Here is a 10,655-nt window from a genome sequence, read left to right as displayed (position 1 = left end):
ACATTTAAATTTATTTTCATACGGTATAATTTTATTCAGCTCTAAAGAAAAATGAAATTATAAAATTTTCAGGAAAATGGATAGAGCTGGAAAATAAATTAAGTGATAAAACTTTGGATCAGAAAGACAGACAGCATATGCTCTTTTTCATATGTGGATCCGGCCTTCTAATTCTGTGTATGTATATTTGATAGGGTAATTCCCCCATGCTCAAAGTAACCATCCATTATTTTCTGCCAAGTACTTTCTATTCATATTCATTGGCCAACATTAAGTTCAAGATAGATATTTCTTGAGTAGCTAACGAAGTCATGTATTCTTTTTTTTTGTTTTTTGTTTTTTTTTTTTTAGACATAGTTTCTCTGTGTAACAGCCCTGGCTGTCCTGGAACTCACTTTGTAGATCATGCCAGCCTCAGATTCATAGAGATCCACCTTTCTCTGCCTCCCAAGTCCTGCGATTAGAGTTGTGTACCACCGAACCTGACATGTACTCTGTTTTTTATTTCAGTAAGATTTTCATTTTCCAAATAGCTGAGGTCTCCTGCTACTGTCTTTTTTCTTTACAGTCTACCTCCAAAGCAAATCATGCATTTCCCCATGTAGTCAGAGAGGAATGTTGAAAAGTGTGTGGGAGGAGAATGATTTGCAACTACATGAGAAAGAAACCTTCACATCCTCTAGCAGGATGTTGAGCAAATATATTGCACAGGAAGAAATCAGAGACTCACACATACACTCAGACATCCACATCCATATCAATGCTCCCCACTGTGTAAGCTAGAGGCCTTTCCGGTGGTCAAGACTTTGGCAAGGGCTTGGCTTGTCCCACATCAGCCCCACTCAGCTCCCGTGACTCATTTTCACACAGCAGTGACACACATTTTGAGATACCTGACTGTTATCAGGGATGCCACACGTAAGTGGGGTGAAAGTTATTTCCTAGGTGAAGCCGATGAGTCACTTATTTATTTTTTTCTTTTTTTTTTTGGGTGCTGGTAAAAGGTGGGAGAAAGAGAAGTGTCCCCTCCTTTACTTGCTGATTATGGGATCGTTTTATCCAGGGACCTGCTATCTGTATATGTCAGTTTTTTTTTTAAAATCATTACTTCATAGTTAATGAATTGACACTTTGATCTGGTTAGGTTTCTTCTCAGTGGGAACTGAGGTGGGAATTCACTTTTCCTTACCTTGTTCATACACTGGAAAAAGACCTTCAGCAAAGTGGAAAACAACTCTCCCTGGAGGAGGGACATTTTTCTTTGGATTAGGGTTTCTTGATATTGGGCTCTGTTGGCCTTTTGTACCATATAATTCTTCACTAAGAGTGCTATCCTGGTCACTGGAGAATGTTCACCAGCAGCCCTGGTCCATACCCAGAAGGGGCCAGCACTGATGCTCTCTCTTCTCTACTTGTGTCAATCAATATCTATAGATGAAGTGTCCCCAGAGAAACCTGGTCACTTCCTGTTGAAAGTCACTGTGTCCCATGCTCTGAATCTTGAAGGAAATGACTGCACAGGACCAATGACCTGATATCTGTGCTGTAGCGTATTAGCTACTTTTCCCATGTCTGTGATAAAATACTCCTAAGGGAGAAGGACTAATTTTGGCCCGTGGTTCAAGGGCCATGATAGCAGAAGCATGAGTAGCTCATCCTATTACTTCTGTCGTCAGGAAGCAGGAAAAGGCTACTCCAGCAGCCTCATTTTATGCTGTCTATGATCTCAGCCCATTGAATCTTTATTGTTTGTGATTGCTGCCCACACTTAGGATGGGCATTCCCTGCTCAGTTAACCTAGTTTAGATAATCTCTCATAGACATGCCCAGAGGCTCATTTCTTTGGAATTCTAGAATTTATCAAGTTGTTGCTCAGAATTAAGCATCACATATGGTTTCTAACAATGTATTAGAATTACATATAAATATTGAGCTAATCAACTTGTGTTTGTTAAGGGCTTTGAGATCCTGGACTGAAAACAGTTATAAGACATCAAATAGAGTGACAAGGATTTGTGCCTTGTTATTTAATGTTCTGATATGGCTAAGGTTATGTAATTTATTGTCAGCAGGTGTAGGAGAGCTCATTGCATGCCAAAATGGAAGTATATAGTAGATAAAGTGATATGTCTATTGCACATATTTTAACAGGGAGCCATCCGCTCTCATTTATGGCCTGTGTTATATGAGGGTGAATTATGAGATCTCACAGAAAGGTGTATCTCTTTTTATGAACTCATAATTCAGAAATAGTGGCTGAATGGATTTAGAGAATCTTCTCCCTCTTAAAAAAAATAAAAGGCAGCATAGGACCCAGGGCGGCTTGAGAATTTGGGTGCTCAGAACAATTTCTCTGCCAAGGGGAGTACTGAAGTCAATAATCAGAAAGTACATGCGAAGGAGAGAAGGCCATTGTCTTTTGTCTTTATTGTTGTGGTCTACTGTTATAAACCAAACAGTTCCAAAGTGACATGACTCTTCTGGGGCATCATGCAAATTGGTCAGAAGGTTATTTTTATTTTTAGGGGGAGATCCATTTGTTTTCTCCTTTTATAGTTTGAAAAAAAAAAATGACCTAGAAGGATGTTATTTACCTGGCAGAAAGTGCTTCAGCTCTGGTTGTTAAAAACATATGCTACAATTTACTGAGTGTTTACTGTGTAAGTCACGTGACACAGGGCTTGGCACCTGGTGATTATGCTGCCAAAGTGCCAGACACTTGGCCTGGAAAATTTCATTGGACCTTCGTGTTAGTCTTGGGAGATGGTAGCATTGCCAGTATTTGAGAGATGCAGGATGGAAGCAAAAGGTTAAACAACCTCTGTGTCTTGATGGGTCAAGACACAAACCTCTGTCCTTCTAATTCCAAAATCATGAACCACCAACACTGGTGCTGTTCAGTACAGTAGCCACTAGTGACATGTCACTAGTGAACAGTTAAACTGAGGCCAGTCAGAACTAATTTATATACATTTGATTTTGAAGACAGTGTGCTAAACAGTATGAAATACCTAAGATTTTAATATATTGGAACTTAAAAATAAAATGTGCATTATTAAAATTAATTTCATCTATTTCTTCTTCAATGACTCTATTGTGGCTGTCAGGATTATTAGGTTGTGCTGTGTTTCTGAAGGACACTGGTGCTAGACCTAGGCTGTGTCTGGCCCTCTGTACTTTCTGCCATGGTTCTGTGAACAAGCCCTTGGCAAGCTCTGCTCACCTTATCTAAAGCATCACTAGAAGTAAGAGGAAACATGATGATAGAAATTTCCAAGAGTTCCCTTTTAGCCAGAGTTGAGTGCAACTTTAAGAACTCAGAAGACAGACTTAAAAGATGACACATTCCAGGAATGAGGAAGAGCTCCATCATTTCTCCTTCCCTCTGCCCATCCCTTGCTTTGTGCCCTGCTTCATCAACAGATGCCAGGGACACTTAGAATAGTCTATGTGGCAGTCTAACACAGAGCAGAACCCATTACAGAGTACACTTATTAATAGAATTGATCTGTTTCTCTAAGGTTGCATTAAGTATGTGACCTGGTTTAGATGGCCTAAACAGTGGAGCATTCCCCGTTTATAGCTTTGGAAGCTTGAAATTTGAAATCAAGTTATTGCCAGGCTGGTGTCATTTTGCTTACAGATGACTATCTTCTCCCAGGGCCACCATCTTGATTTTCCCCTGTAAACATCTGTGTTCATGTTACTTCCTTCTCTGGGGATGCTAGCTGTGTTGGACTAAGACCCACTCATATGGTCTTGCTATAACTTGATTATCTTCACCAAAACCTCATTTCCAAAAAACCATTTGCACTTTGATGTCCTTGGGTCGGGAGTTGACCACACAAACTTTTGTGGGACACAGTGAAGCCCACACCATGACATAAATGCTATGGCCAAATGGAAAATGGAGCATCTGATTCCTCATGCAGGTAAGGGTGTTCGGGGAAGCTTACACACTTGACCTCTGAAAGATGAATCCCCCTTTGACTTCAATCTAGGGAGCTGAATTTGCTCTCAGTCTAAGTGGAACTTGATGAAGTGATTGATGATGGCCAGGGTTGAATTGTCCCCCTTCATAGATTGAAATCTTAATCCTCAGAATGTGCATATGTAGACCTGGAACTTTGGGGAAAGTAGTTCGAGTTCAGTGACATCAACAGGGCAGAACCCTAATCTGATAGGACTGCTCTTCTGAGAGGATGAGATACCAGAGACTGCTCTCTACGTGCACAGAGAAAAGGCCATGTGTATACATGGCAAGAAGGTAACTGTCCATAGACAGGGAGAGAGGCCCCTAGAAAATGAATGCACCTGCATCACAATCTTGAATTCCTTGCCTCCAGAACTGGGAGGAAACACATTCCTATTGTTAAGCTGACCACCTTGTGTATTTTGTTTGGAAGCCTAGGCTGATAGACTCAAGAGCCTCCATCAGAGAGTTGTTATTGAAGAATCCGTGGTGGTCAGGGAAGTAGTAGTACTAGCAAGAATAGCTAACTACCCTCTAAAATGGAGCCACTATCCTGTTGACTAGGTTTCACCCAAGCATTTTTGATGGTTATCTGGTTTAAGCTAGGGTGTGACTCAACTTGGAAGTCTCTTGAGACCCACCAGCCTTTGAGGAATTAAACTGTGTGTTGACATAAGGAAGGGAACTGGGCATCCAAGTGTGGTACCCATGGAGCCTCTTGGACAGATGTGAGCATCTCAGCAGAGTGTGAATGTTTCAATGGGGCTGTGGAATGAGTAGTCATTGGTGAATGTTCAAGGTTTCAGACAGCAGAACAAAGCCAGGAGATCTAACAACAGGAGGGAAAAATCTGACTCTATATCTCTGTGCTTGCCTAGGCAGCGGGTTGACGCTTCCAGAGTGAGTTAAGCCCATTTGATTTATTGGAAGATACTTCCAGGTTGTGTTGAAATGTCACTCAAGGGAAAGGTGAGTGTTGGAATAATTAACTGGCGAAAGAAGTTGTGACTGCTATTTTTTCTGGAGTTGGTGCAGGTGATTCCATGGGCTCCAGAGTGGGAGGATTTGATTGAGGGTTAGGAGGAAGACTGGTAGATTCAGGCCATGTGGAACTAAGACAGCCCCAGCAGAGAACAGAGAGCTGTGAAGACATGGAAGACTCTGGCCGGGTGGAGCAGCGCTTGCATGTGGGGAAGGAGGTGGGAAGGGGCAAGGATTTTTCTAGAGAAAGAGAAAGGCATGAAGCTGGGAGGGTGCAAGAGTGGGTGCAAAGGTCTCCGCGTCACTCTGAACAGCCTGGATGGACTCTGTCGTACAGGTCGTGGAAAGACTGATACCTGGAGCTCGGATTCTCTAGCTGTCAGGAGGTGGGAGGGGAAGAAGGGCCAGGAACCCAGCTGCTGCCAGAGTGAGGGTCAGTGCTGTCTGTAGCAGGGCCTCTAGAAGGGGTAGAGTCATGCCAAACGAGCTATCAGAGGGCAGAAGATAGTGAAATTTCTCTTTTATTTATTTGTGACCTAAAAGTGAATAAAACATTCACTGGAGTTTATCTGGAGGGAGGTACATTTGTGCCCCCCACAGTCGATATCATGGTCAATTTGTCACACAGGACTTAATCCCCCTGAGTCATGAAAAGAGGCTTCCTAGTGTCTAAGAGCAGCGCCCCCCCCCTCCGCCCCCCGGCTCTGCTGGTTTCCAGTGTGCTGTTTTCTGAACATTTGCCTGATTAGGTGGATTTGCAGCTTACATGAATACGGTTCCATCTCACTGCAACATGCACCAAATGGGCAAATGGCTTCAAGAGTTCTGAGATCCAGCTTGGGATTGAAGATGGCACTCAGCACAGGCAGGAAACCACACAGGCAAGTGGGGACCTCATTTCTGCTCCTGTGCAAGTTCCCTGTCAAGTGCCTCTTGAGACAAACACAGTGTGAGATAATTACCTAGCAAGAGGCTGGCCATGACATTGAAATAAAGACATTTATTTTAAATATGAGTTCATATTCCTGGTTACAAATGTTAAATCTTACCCTGAATGTATAAACAAGGCAATACATAGTAATTAGTAGATATATTATTTACTTCTTTATTACATCCTTAAAAATATGTTTTTTTTTAAAAGAATACTAAGGATTCAAGTCAGAGTTTTATACATGCAAGGCAAATACCCTACCACCAAGCTATGCCTCTGTCATTTAAGATCTGTTTTTATGTATTTTATAACATAGATAATATTGTTAGAATGATGACTCAGGTACATAATTCATGATTAGGCAAATACATATCATTAGTGGCTGATTATTTCAATTCTTTGTTGAGTGGATTTACAGTTACAGAAGTTTGGAACATATGGCTTTGGGAAATAAACTACAGCAAGAGTGCCCAAAGCTGTGGGGTGCTGATTTCCCCCTGGGTGTCCTTTAAGTGATTTTTGCTTAGCAGTAATCATCTGATGATTATCTGCCCACTCTAATGTCCCTGTTATGCACAGCTTGATGTCTCTAGCATGGCCCAAAGATTGGTATGGGGACTCCTTTCTATAACATTGTTTTTTTTCCCCCTGAAAGGTATGTAAGTTGTGTCCTTGGGCGAAGACATGGTGGGAAGGATCATCACCCTTGTTGTGTTACTGGCCTCAGAAGACTCAAGGCAGGGCAGAGCTCAGCTGCATCCCATAGTGGATGGGGACTGCTGATGGGTTCCTGGAGGCTGGAAGGGATGCTCCACTTTTCCAAGGGCAAGAGACCGGAGAACATCCCTTTTGTCAGTGGCCAGCATCAGGGCGTTATGGTTTTTATCTAGTGTCTTCCCCAGGGTTTCTCTTCCATTCTGCTATCCTGGCTTCCCAGGGAAAATCTCTATTATCGGACAAGGGCAAAGACTCTAGATTTTGACATAGGATCTCCTTTGTTTGGCAACTTCCTACTTTGGTTGACTCCAGCCCAGATTCTTTATTCTTCCAACCTGCAGATCCATTGTGTTTTTCATACAGCTCTTGATGGGGTGTATAGAAGACAATGGTCCCATAGCGGAGCTCTGAATTTTAGCAACAAAGCTCATCTCCTCTGCTTCCAGGGTATGAAAGACCAGGCTTTGGCACCTTCCAGCCTTTACATGGCTTGGAGATGGAGGGAGGAAAGACACTTTCACCCTCTTTAGTTAACACCAAATCCTGGACCAAGCTCAGATCAAACTGCTTCTTCTAAAGTAGAAAAACATAAGAATGGGTAAAGTTAGATGTGTTTTAGAGAAAAAACATGAAAACCCAGGTATACTTTCAATTCTGTCCTTTCAAATAACAGCTGGATTTTTCTGTTTCTCCTTTCTGCTCCTGTTTGCTGTGCTGGTCTGTACTGTAGAGTCCGCCAGAGTGGGGCTGGGTTACAGCATTCTTCCTTAACCTTCTAGTGATGTGTGACTTTGTTCCAGACAGAGTGGGTCTGCCTTGGTGCTCAGGCTGCCAGGCCAGTTCCAACTCAACCATCATTGCGCTGAATTAGAAAGACTCCTGTGAGTAAAAGATAGGAATCAACGCTGTCTGCTTCCATTGCAACAGGGAGGTTATTGTCTTACTTTATGGGAAGCACCTATCATGCGGTCCAGCTGGGGCATGGCTCTTCTGCTCTTGCCTGTTTTCCCCTTCTTTCTCATAAAGCCTTTCTTTTGGAGCTTCTACAGGCTCATATTGTAATTTCAGTTCCCAGCCTGGAGAAAGAAGAATATCGTTCCTTCCAGAATTCCTAGGTTAACCCTCACAAAGGATTTGGTTGGCATTTACTAGGGACGCATCCCTGTAACTAAGGAATGAGAAGCAATGATTGGCCATATCTGGTTATCCACCTCTGGAGGTGGTTGATCAGGTCTTACCTAGCCACCCAGAATGGGTTTCCCATTGGAAAGAATGCTCCACTAGCGAGAAAGAGGTACTGGCTAGGCCAGAAACTGAGCTGTCTGCTGGAGACTTCTAAGAGGATCTTTTATACCACATTTTTGTCACCAGGCTACAAAAGCCAAGAAGCCATATTAATAACCAATATCATAAGTTATAAGAACGTATAAGATGTATCACTACATGCCAGGCATTTGCCCACAAACTTTCTGCATTCCTACATTTGATCTGCACAGCAATCTGACAAGGCATGCAGAAGAGCCACTCAAAATAGAGGCTCATGGTTAAATGACCTGCCCAGAGTAACACACGGGCACCTGCCATCTTACAGGCTTGACCAGGTCAGCCCTTTCAGCTCCTACACTGTCCTGTTGTTAAGATTGTGGCTGTGTCTTGCTGTGTCCTCTTTGGAACTTAGTCATGAGTTGGAGGACATTCAGAGATAGAAACTAAAATACGAAACCAGCACTCCTCCCCAATACCCAGGCTTCCTTGGCTTTTCAATTGTCCTTAAAAAAAAAAAAACCAGATGTAATAATTGTACACATTATGAGCTATAGCATGGCATTTCAATACAAAGTACGCTGAACAAGTCATGGTGTGGCATTTCCATCTCCTTTTGTTTTCTTTAAGCTTAGAGCCTTTGAGTGCCTCTCCTCTAGCTCCCAGTAGGTATTTGTGAACTGTGTAAACTCTTTAGGAAGTTTATTTACCACAGAGCTTCTTAGGTGTCCGGGACCTGCTGCTGCGGTGGTGGTTCCTATTTTCCCTTGGTTCTCCAGCAGTGGTGGTGGGGGGCAGAGCTGCACCCCATTTTCAGTTCTGTTATCTATGGCTTTAGCACACTAGCTTTGTTATCTTCTCTTCCAGCGAGCAGTGCGGGCAATTCCCTCCCCTTCACTCACACGGCTAGCAGAGCAGAGCTGTCCCTTCCGTTCTTCATTCACTGCTCGAGTGTGTCCTGGGCTGAAGCGAGCACAGGCAGCAGTTGCTGATTTCCACCCCCAGCCTGTGCCTCCCACTGGCCCATCATAAAGTCCTCTGGACTGGGCTTTGGGCAGCCGGATTCTAAGCCGGGTGCACAGTGTACGTGGAGAGACTGGAGGCACCCTTTTCCTCTTCAATCTTAAGTTAAGTCTAGAAGCTGAGGGAACCCAACAGCGTTGCTTTACAAGCGTGTTAATGAAGTGTGCAAATCAAGGGCACTGTGTGGATCATTCTGGAAGGTGTACTGTTGTCTGCAAATATTTTGTTGTAGTTTAGCGTAACTTACTGTAACCCTTCAACAAATGTTTTCTTTCTTTCTTTCTTTCTTTCTTTCTTTCTTTCTTTCTTTCTTTCTTTCTTTCTTTCTTTCTTTCTTTCTTTCTTTCTTTCTTTCTTTCTTTCTTTCTTTCTTTTTTTTTGACAGGGTTTCTCTGTGTAGCTTTGCGCCTTTCCTGGAACTCACTTGGTAGCCCAGGCTGGCCTCGAACTCACAGAGATCCGCCTGGCTCTGCCTCCCGAGTGCTGGGATTAAAGGCGGAGCCAGAGGCTTGCGCCGGGCACCCTCCCTCTCTAACCTCACACCCATCTCAAACCTCTTCAGGAAGCCTTAGTGGCGTGACGCTGTTCAAACACTCGCATTCAGTGTTTGAAGAATCCAAGGCTTGGCTCGGTTTGATTTTCCAGCGTCTCCTGTTTACCTTAACATTAGGCCTCGATTCCAGCGTAGGGAATGATTTGTAAATATTGTGGTACTTTCAGGGGCCTTTGTTTTGTTTTTCCAGGGTTGTAGATCCAAAACAGAGTATTACACAGGCTAGACAAGTATTCTAAAAGTAAACTGGGACTCTTGATCACACCTATCTCCATTCCTGTTCAAAGAACCCCCCTTCTTAGGCTCTTAAAAATCTCCCACTATCTCACACACTATAGTTTATAGAGAGATTTTCTTCTTTTCTCTTAATTCTCTATGCATATACTACCTACTACTCTATCATCTATCTATCTATCTATCTATCTATCTATCTATCTATCTATCTATCTATCTATCATCTACCTATCTATCTATCATCTACCTACCTATCTATCAATCATCTATCTCTCCAAATTTTTTTATAGCTTATAATGTAAAAACTGTGTCTTTATATCATCATTGATATAAAAACAGCTTATTAAATCAACATACACCAATATGCCTATATTGTTGAGGATTCTTTTAGATAAGGGAAGGAGAAATCTAACTTAAGGCAGGTTGTATGAGAAGTGAGAGAGGTAGGTGGGGAGAGAGGGAGGAAAAGAGAGAGGGGGAGGAGGTAGAGGAGGAGAGGGGAATGTATTGGTAGAATATTGAACATTTTGGGAACTGAAGATGTCTTTCTGGATATGAAAAGGCTTCCCAAAGCTCCAGGTTTGTATCTTCCCACTCAGCAAACCTTAGGGAAGGGGCACACGTCTACACTCATGTGTGAGTGTCTCTCTGTAAACATAGCCAAACTTGGCTTCATTCTTTGCTGTTTATTCACGATGGCCAGCAGTGTAAAGTACTTTTAATTTTCGCTGCATGGGTCCGATTCCCTTTTCTATGGCTATCTACAGCCTGAGTCAGGGCTCTCACTATCCAACATACTCACCACAAATGATGGCGATTTCAGTCTCCTCCGATATCCTCCACTAACTGTACCATGGGTCAGCTTCTACTCTGACATCATTTTCTCATCCTTTAGTGTTTAGTTTTATGAGATCAGCTCAGAAGTCCATCTTGGTGACAGCTCTCAGTTTATGGAGCCTCTTATTAGATCCACCAGCATC

The sequence above is a fragment of the Peromyscus maniculatus genome, chromosome 19, assembly GCF_049852395.1.
Source record: "Peromyscus maniculatus bairdii isolate BWxNUB_F1_BW_parent chromosome 19, HU_Pman_BW_mat_3.1, whole genome shotgun sequence".
NCBI lineage: Eukaryota > Metazoa > Chordata > Mammalia > Rodentia > Cricetidae > Peromyscus > Peromyscus maniculatus.
The sequence above is the reverse complement of the archived record's forward strand: the minus strand, read 5'-3'. Positions refer to the sequence as shown.